This window comes from Lampris incognitus, chromosome 16, assembly GCF_029633865.1.
Source record: "Lampris incognitus isolate fLamInc1 chromosome 16, fLamInc1.hap2, whole genome shotgun sequence".
Classification (NCBI taxonomy): Eukaryota; Metazoa; Chordata; class Actinopteri; order Lampriformes; family Lampridae; genus Lampris; species Lampris incognitus.
The window spans coordinates 37,493,583-37,500,825 of NC_079226.1; the positions used below are offsets into that span (position 1 = coordinate 37,493,583).

General features: G+C 42.5%; 1 non-coding gene across 1 annotated transcript; it reads left to right on the top strand.

The window, feature by feature from the left end:
• Positions 1–6,829: 6,829 nt before the first annotated feature.
• On the top strand, positions 6,830–6,935 carry LOC130126923 (U6 spliceosomal RNA). Its single transcript, XR_008811772.1, has one exon. It is a non-coding gene; the product is annotated as a U6 spliceosomal RNA (small nuclear RNA).
• Positions 6,936–7,243: the final 308 nt, after the last annotated feature.

Consider the following 7,243-nt stretch of genomic DNA (forward strand, 5'->3'; position numbering starts at 1 on the left):
CATGTCCAACATAATCAGTGCAGTCCAGAATCCACATGTCCAGCATAATCAGTTCAGTCCAGAATCCACATGTCCCACATAATCAGTTCAGTCCATCACCCACATGTCCAACATAATCAGTTCAGTCCATCATCCACACGTCCAACATAATCAGTTCAGTCCAGAATCCACATGTCCAACATAATCAGTACAGTCCATCATCCACACGTCCAACATAATCAGTTCAGTCCATCATCCACATGTCCAACATAATCAGTTCAGTCCAGAATCCACATGTCCAGGCGTCAGACTAAATTATATCCACAAATGCAGGTTTGTAGGAAGACTCTGGTGCAGGTCTTAATCCAAACCAGTGCAGGTGGTTTTGTAAAGAGCAGAGCTGCATCTTGGTCAGCGTGCATCGCTGGCTGCACAGTAATAGACTGCGTTGTGTTCAGGTCCCGTCAGGTCGGCTAGAAGAGACCCGTTCTTCACTCCTGCCCCACTCAGATCCCCGATGGTTCTGAACTGCTTCTCAAACCGTGTTTCCGTGGTGACATCTTTGTAGTTCACATGTCCAATGAGTCTCAGAGCGGTGTGTCCAGCTGACTGCTGTTACCATCACATCAGTCTGTAGTCCGTCCTGCCGTGGGTGCAGACATTTCACACTAACTAAAAACTGAAAAACCTGGTAAAGTGTGGAATAACCTTTATTCCTCAGTGAAACTTCTGACACTTAAAATCAGTTGTGAAGTACATTTGGCCCAACAGTTCCTGCAGTCACTGACCTGCCATTTCACATATATGTAAGGCATAATGTACAGCCAGCAGGTCATTATTGTGACATTATTTCACAATAATGTCCTGCTCACTGTACATTATCCTGTTATTACACAGCTACTTACTAAAATCATCAGTCATTTGACCAACATGTTGAATTAAACGTGACTTCATTGATTTAAAGTATTTTTTTGCTTCCACTAAAATAGTCCATTAGTCTGTTATACCTGTATCCATAGCAACGGTCTATGAAATGACAGACTGCAGAATGCCGTAACTGACCAATCAGAATCCAGTATTCAAGAAAGCCATGTAATAATGATATTTAATGTTCTCAGAAATAGTTACCTGTAGAGTAACATGTGACATGTGATCTGACCTAGTTGGCAGCCATATTGTCCAGCTATGATGATCACAGATAATATTGAAAAACCAAAATCCTAAAAAAATGTTGAGACAGTTATGTCGGTAAGGGTGTGAAATAGTAAAAGTAAAGTCTTTTAGGTGGTGAAATGTGTGTTGCATTTCCTTCATTCTTCGTCTCAGCAGCTGTGTGTGCTAGTTCTTTTGAAGTAAACACCACAACACAAAGGAAACCAGAGCCTCATATGTGACTGTTAGGTTGGTCACAGTGATGTGAGGAGTTATCACAGTGGCTTTATATTTGGTACAACAGGTGGAGGGAGGGTCCCACAGGTCTGTGATGTGGTGTGATCCTGTACACACATGGATCAGAGTCCACAGAGTGAATCAAACTGTAGATGGGAGAATTAGAGGAAGACGCCCCCTACAGTGGATGAGAGAATACAGCCATTCAGTTGGCAGCAGTTAGATGCTACAGTATATGAGGGTTTTTGTTCAGCTATGGAGGACGTCTGCATCACTGTGTTGGCTGACAGCACAGAAATACAAGCCTTTATCCTCTGGTTCCAACTCCTTCACCGTCACACTTCCACTGTGAGCGTCTGGCTTGGTGGTGGGGAATTTCTCCTGACTGAAGTCATTTTCATACACAGGTTTACTGCTTGGAGTTGTAAGGACTATTTGTTTCATTCCTTCCCCTGGAAGCTGTCTGTACCAGTACATTTGGTTGTAGGCAACACCCTTGGTATGACTGCAGTTCATTGTGGCAGATTCACCCTTGTTTCTCCACAGTACAGAGGTCTGGATGACATCACTCCCATCCATAAAACCTGTTTATATGTGCAGTAAAGGTTAGTCAAGACAGTTATTCCAATTCACAAAGACATTTGCTTAAAACCATTTCCACCATTGACTTTTAGTGTTCTAATTCCTCCATCAGTAAAACCTGTATTGAAAATGTTACACATGGAAAAAAAAATGTTTCAAGGTACAATTGTGGTTTGAAATCATTACAGAACTATTTTTCAGTGAGATAAAATCAGATTTATTGACAAAACACATTTGCACATACAACTTTGACTCTGTGGGTTCTTCACATGTGTGACAATGAATGTAACACAGCAGCAAACAATAGAAAGTTTAAATGAAAAAGAATAGAAACAAGCAAATAAGATTAACAATGAAATCACCCTTTTTTAAACGTAAGACTTATTCTTTGGATGATGTGTCCATCTCTGCTACAGAGAGGTGATGATACTGTACATTACCTGTACTCCAGAGCAGTAATACTGACAAGCTGAGGAGGCCATGTTGGATGATGATAATGTCCATGTGCTGGAAGACAGAGAGCAGCAGGCTTATTATAGAGTCATACACTGTTTCCCTAGTCAGTGATATGAAGAGGTGTCATAGACTCTAGCTGGTAGAACAGGTGGTGGGAGTGTCCCGGCGTTCTGTTCGTCAAAAAAAGAAAAACTAATGTCAGTTAATGGGTCTTTCATTAAGTCCTGTAACATCTTGAACTTAGATAATTATAAACTACAGTTTTTATTTAAGCCAAGCAGGATGATGTCCCTCACCAACATGTCAAATTCCTGCTGACTGTTCACCAGAATTACTAAATCATCTGCACAGGCTGACAGTTTGAAGGTGCACTACAACCTGGGATAGCTTTACCCTGAAGTTCAGATCTACGTTTGTGTAACATAGACTCAAATGCTAGCGAATATAACATGCCTGAGAGGGCACAGCCTTGTCTAATTCCCCTTTGGATTTGAAAAGGAGCACTCACACCACCATTCATTTTCAGCCCACTCTGAATGTCACAATACAGAACCTTAATTTTGTTAATAAACCAGGACCAAAACCAAAGGCACTCGATGTGAGCTATAAATATTCATGCTCAACACGATGAAAAGTTTGTTCTTGATCAATTGATAGGATGCCAGCTTGGAGGCCAAACAGCTTACAGATCTCTAAAAAGTCTCGAATCAGAATGATGTTTTCTGAAATCAACCTGCCAGGTACACAGTAGGTCTGGTCACAATGAATCACTTGTTCCATCACTTCCCTCAGCCTGGTTGCTAACACTTGACAGGACCTTATAATCTGTGCAAAGCAGAGACACAGGCCTCCAGTTTTTAATGGACTGTAGGTCACCTTTCCTAGGCAGTAAGGTGAGAACCACCCTTCTGCAGCTTAATGGCAGATGTCCTCTGGTGAGACTATCATTTAGCACTGCCAGCAGATCCCCTTCAACAATCGACCAGAAAGATTTGTAAAAACCAACAAGTAGACCATCAACTCCAGGAGCTTTCCACTCTGCATACTCTGCAGAGCAGCATAGAGTTCATCAGAGGAGAGAGCTGCTTCCAACTCTACATTACTCTGCTGTTCAACCTGAGGGAGATCAGTATAAAAACTCTGAGACACTGACTGCTGCTCTCTATGCTCACATTTAAACAGATTACAGTAAAAAAAAAAAGACAGCACACTGACGAACTGCAGTATGATCACTCAGCACCTGCCCAGTGTCAGATTTTGAATGAATGAATGAATGCCTTTATCTGTCATTGCACAGCTGTACCACGAAATTAAGTGCAACTCCCCCAGTGGTCCAAAATAAATGAATAAATATATGTGTGTCTGTGTGTGTGTGTGTGTGTAGTATATGTGTATATGTGTGTGTGTGTGTGTGTGTGTGTGTGTGTGTGTGTGTGTGTGTGTGTGTGTGTGTGTGTGTGTGTGTGTGTGTGTGTGTGTGTGTGTGTGTGCACGATATATATTATACACACACACACACACACACACACACTCACACACACACAAATAGTCAAAATACAAATAGACACACATATGCAGCACAATCAACATATAGATAATGTATGCCTATGTGTCTAAAGTGTAATATCTATTACACTAGATAAATAGTCTGTGTATTGCACTAACCCGAGTCAGCATATTCACTGCACATGCCAGATGTACAGGTGTTATTGCACAGTTTCAGGATGTTATTGCAACCATGGAGTTTTTTTAACAGAGTTCAGTTCTTTAATGATTCTTGGGGTGAAACTTTTCAAAAGTCTGGAAGTACGGGTCTTGAAAGACCTATAGCGCCTCCCAGAGGGCAGCAGAGTGAGAAGGTGGTTGCCTGGGTGAGATGAGTCCTTGATTATGTTTGTGGTCGGACGTCGGCAGCGCCGTCAGATGCCACATGCAGATGTTGAGATGACCAAAAAAATCGCCAAACACAGAGTTCATGTGGAAAGGGCAATCGCCAAAATTAAAAAGTTTAAGATTGTTTCTGGTAGAATACCAAAGTCCCGACTTTCCAACATAAATCAGATATGGTACGTGGTTAGCATGCTGTCCAACTTCCAACCACACATCATCAAAGACCAGTGATCAGGAGGCGCCCTGGTGGCTAAGGGTCCCCTCCTCTCGTACCTTTCTGTCTACAAGGTATTACTGTCCTATAATACAGGTACATGTCCATTACATCCTTTTTCATGTGTCTTTAGTCATATTAGTCCTATGTAATATTGTATGATACTAACCCACTTGAAATTACTTGTACACTATTGCCTATGTAACAAGTGACTTATGGATACAAAATAAATACTTATGTTGACTCAGTCAAATCGTTTTTCATTTACCTGTTGGCTCAAACCACTTCCAAGGGGGTACTTGTTTTCCCCCATAGTTATATCGATAGGCGGTCTGTTAGCCAAGTAGCTGATGGGTGCTCCCGTCTGCCGTCTCAGTAGTGCCAAGTCCTCGTCCGTTATTGAGGGGGGCCTTGGGAAATAATATCAAAACATTATTAATATCAATATGGACTACTGCTGAATATGTAAAGTATGTCATTTTGGGGGAAAATATGACAGGTCATTCCAGCTAGTCAGTGACAGTCTAGTTAACTTACCTGCTCTCGGTGTAGTGACAGTCAACTGGTCTCCGCTTTCGAGCCTGTCTAGCCTTTGCGACCACCACCGATGATACGGGCACAGCCTTTATTTTACCACCTCTTGGTTTGTGCCATTGTTGTGGCAAACATGTGCAGGACTTAGCTGACTCTTCTGTTCTTGCCTTTATGAGATCCAGTGTATGGATCAAGCCCACGATGTGTGAGCAATATCCTGGTGCACTTTAAACAAACGGGAAAGTGCATGTGAGCTCCCTTGATCCAGCTGGCTAGCCTGGCTAGCTAAAACATAGCCTAATGTTAGCTAGATGTGAAAGCTAGCTAGTAGGCTATATGGACTCATAACTAAATGTCAGCTTAAAATACAACTTAAAATACCCTGCTGTACACGAGCATTGTTGTTCATTTATCTCCTTGTCCTTAACGTGAATAGTTAAGACGTGGGGTGCCTGGGTCTTATATTGGGATCTGTAGGCTCCAGCCTCGATTTTAATTTCCTCTTCATTCACACGCTGACAAATTATATCATGGATGTAGCTTTCAAATGCATATTGCAAGCCTTTCTGTCTACTTCTCTCTGATATCTCCTTGCTTTTCCAGAAATTGGATGTCAATTCACCTGGAATATCTGTCACTCGAGGGAAAGATTCGTATGGTTGAAACCCCTAACACGATGACAGACGTGTCAGGGTTGGAGTTTCCACCATGGGAAATGTATTGCGAAAGTTCGCTAATGGCTGTGTTAGCATTAGCTTGTGGTGGCATGTAAACACCAACTAATACAGTTGAAGTGAATTCTCTGGAAAGATACTATGGTCTGCATTTCAAACTGATGGATTCCGTTTTGTTATTCACTTCCACCATACGAACCCACGGTAGTCAGATCACGATCGCAACGATTTATGACGGACCGGGGATACGTCGACTAATGCTCATTTACCATCCGCCCAAGATGGCGGCCTGAGCAGACGCACTTTGCCGCTGCACGTCTGTTGTCGGCTGGATTTGCTGTTGTGTGTGTTTTTTCATCTTCCTCGCTTTTTGTGTGTCTGTTTGTTGTTTAAATCGGAGAGTACTGCCGGCGTCGTGTGTGGTTTCCGCTTCTCCCACCATTTTGTCTTTCCCCTCTCTGTCTCCGTTTTCTCGGCCCTCCGTGCTAGCCGCCTAACTAGCTAACTGGCTAACTAGCACTCGGCTAACGTTAGCTTTACGTGAGCTCTGGCCTCCTGGCTCTGCACGCTAGCTCGCACATCTGGCTCCGTCCCTCAACTCCAGCTGGATGTTTTTATTTTGTTTCCCCTCGGCAGTGGACGCTATCCCTCTTTGGGCCGTCATCATTTTTTTTAAAGCGACTTTAAGTGTTAGAAAAGCGCTATATACGTGTAATTTATTATTATTATTATTATTATTATTAATATTATTATTATTATTATTAATGCTCGCAGTCCTCTGTCATTTCTGTGGTGTGAGATTCTACATGGTCTGCCTGCTATTCCTCGTGGGAGCGGGTTTATCCATCGCCGTGTCTCCTCACCGCTACACCAATCCTGGCTGACTGACGCAATAACTCCCAGAATTCTTAGCGGCTCTCTCCTACAGAAAAAGTGTTAAAACAAATACGTTTAAAATCATTATAAACATTTAAAACCAATCCAAATCCCATTTGCGAGATCGTGTGTGGACTGTGTTGTGTTTTCTACATACTTGAAAAGATTGACACCCTCACGGGGATTCCTTTGGATTTAGCGGGCTTTATATAGCGCCTAGACTGATTAAATGGATGTGTTGCTCCGGCAATACACATACAAAAATTGGAACGATACAGAGAAGATTAGCATGGCCCCTACGCAAGGATGACACGCAAATCCGTGAAGCGTTCCATATTTTTTTTATTTTTATGTCTACAATATTTATTCAGCTTTCATAGCATTTGCTATAACGGCGTAAAATAGACCCCTAGTGGCGAGTTGTGTATCCTGCACTGTGGAAGCTGAGACGGTAGGAATCCCTTTGAGAAGTGAAAGCTGGCTGCGGTTGCTCTTTCCTCAGCGGTTAAGTGTTAATGTAACATGTGGTGATTTAAAAGGTGTTGGGTGTTTATGTGGCAGAGTTGATCACATCAGCGTTATCCGCTGTTATTCCAACTCCGCAGAGATGTAATTCAGCTCCCACGTATTTCACCTGTTCGGTCGGAGA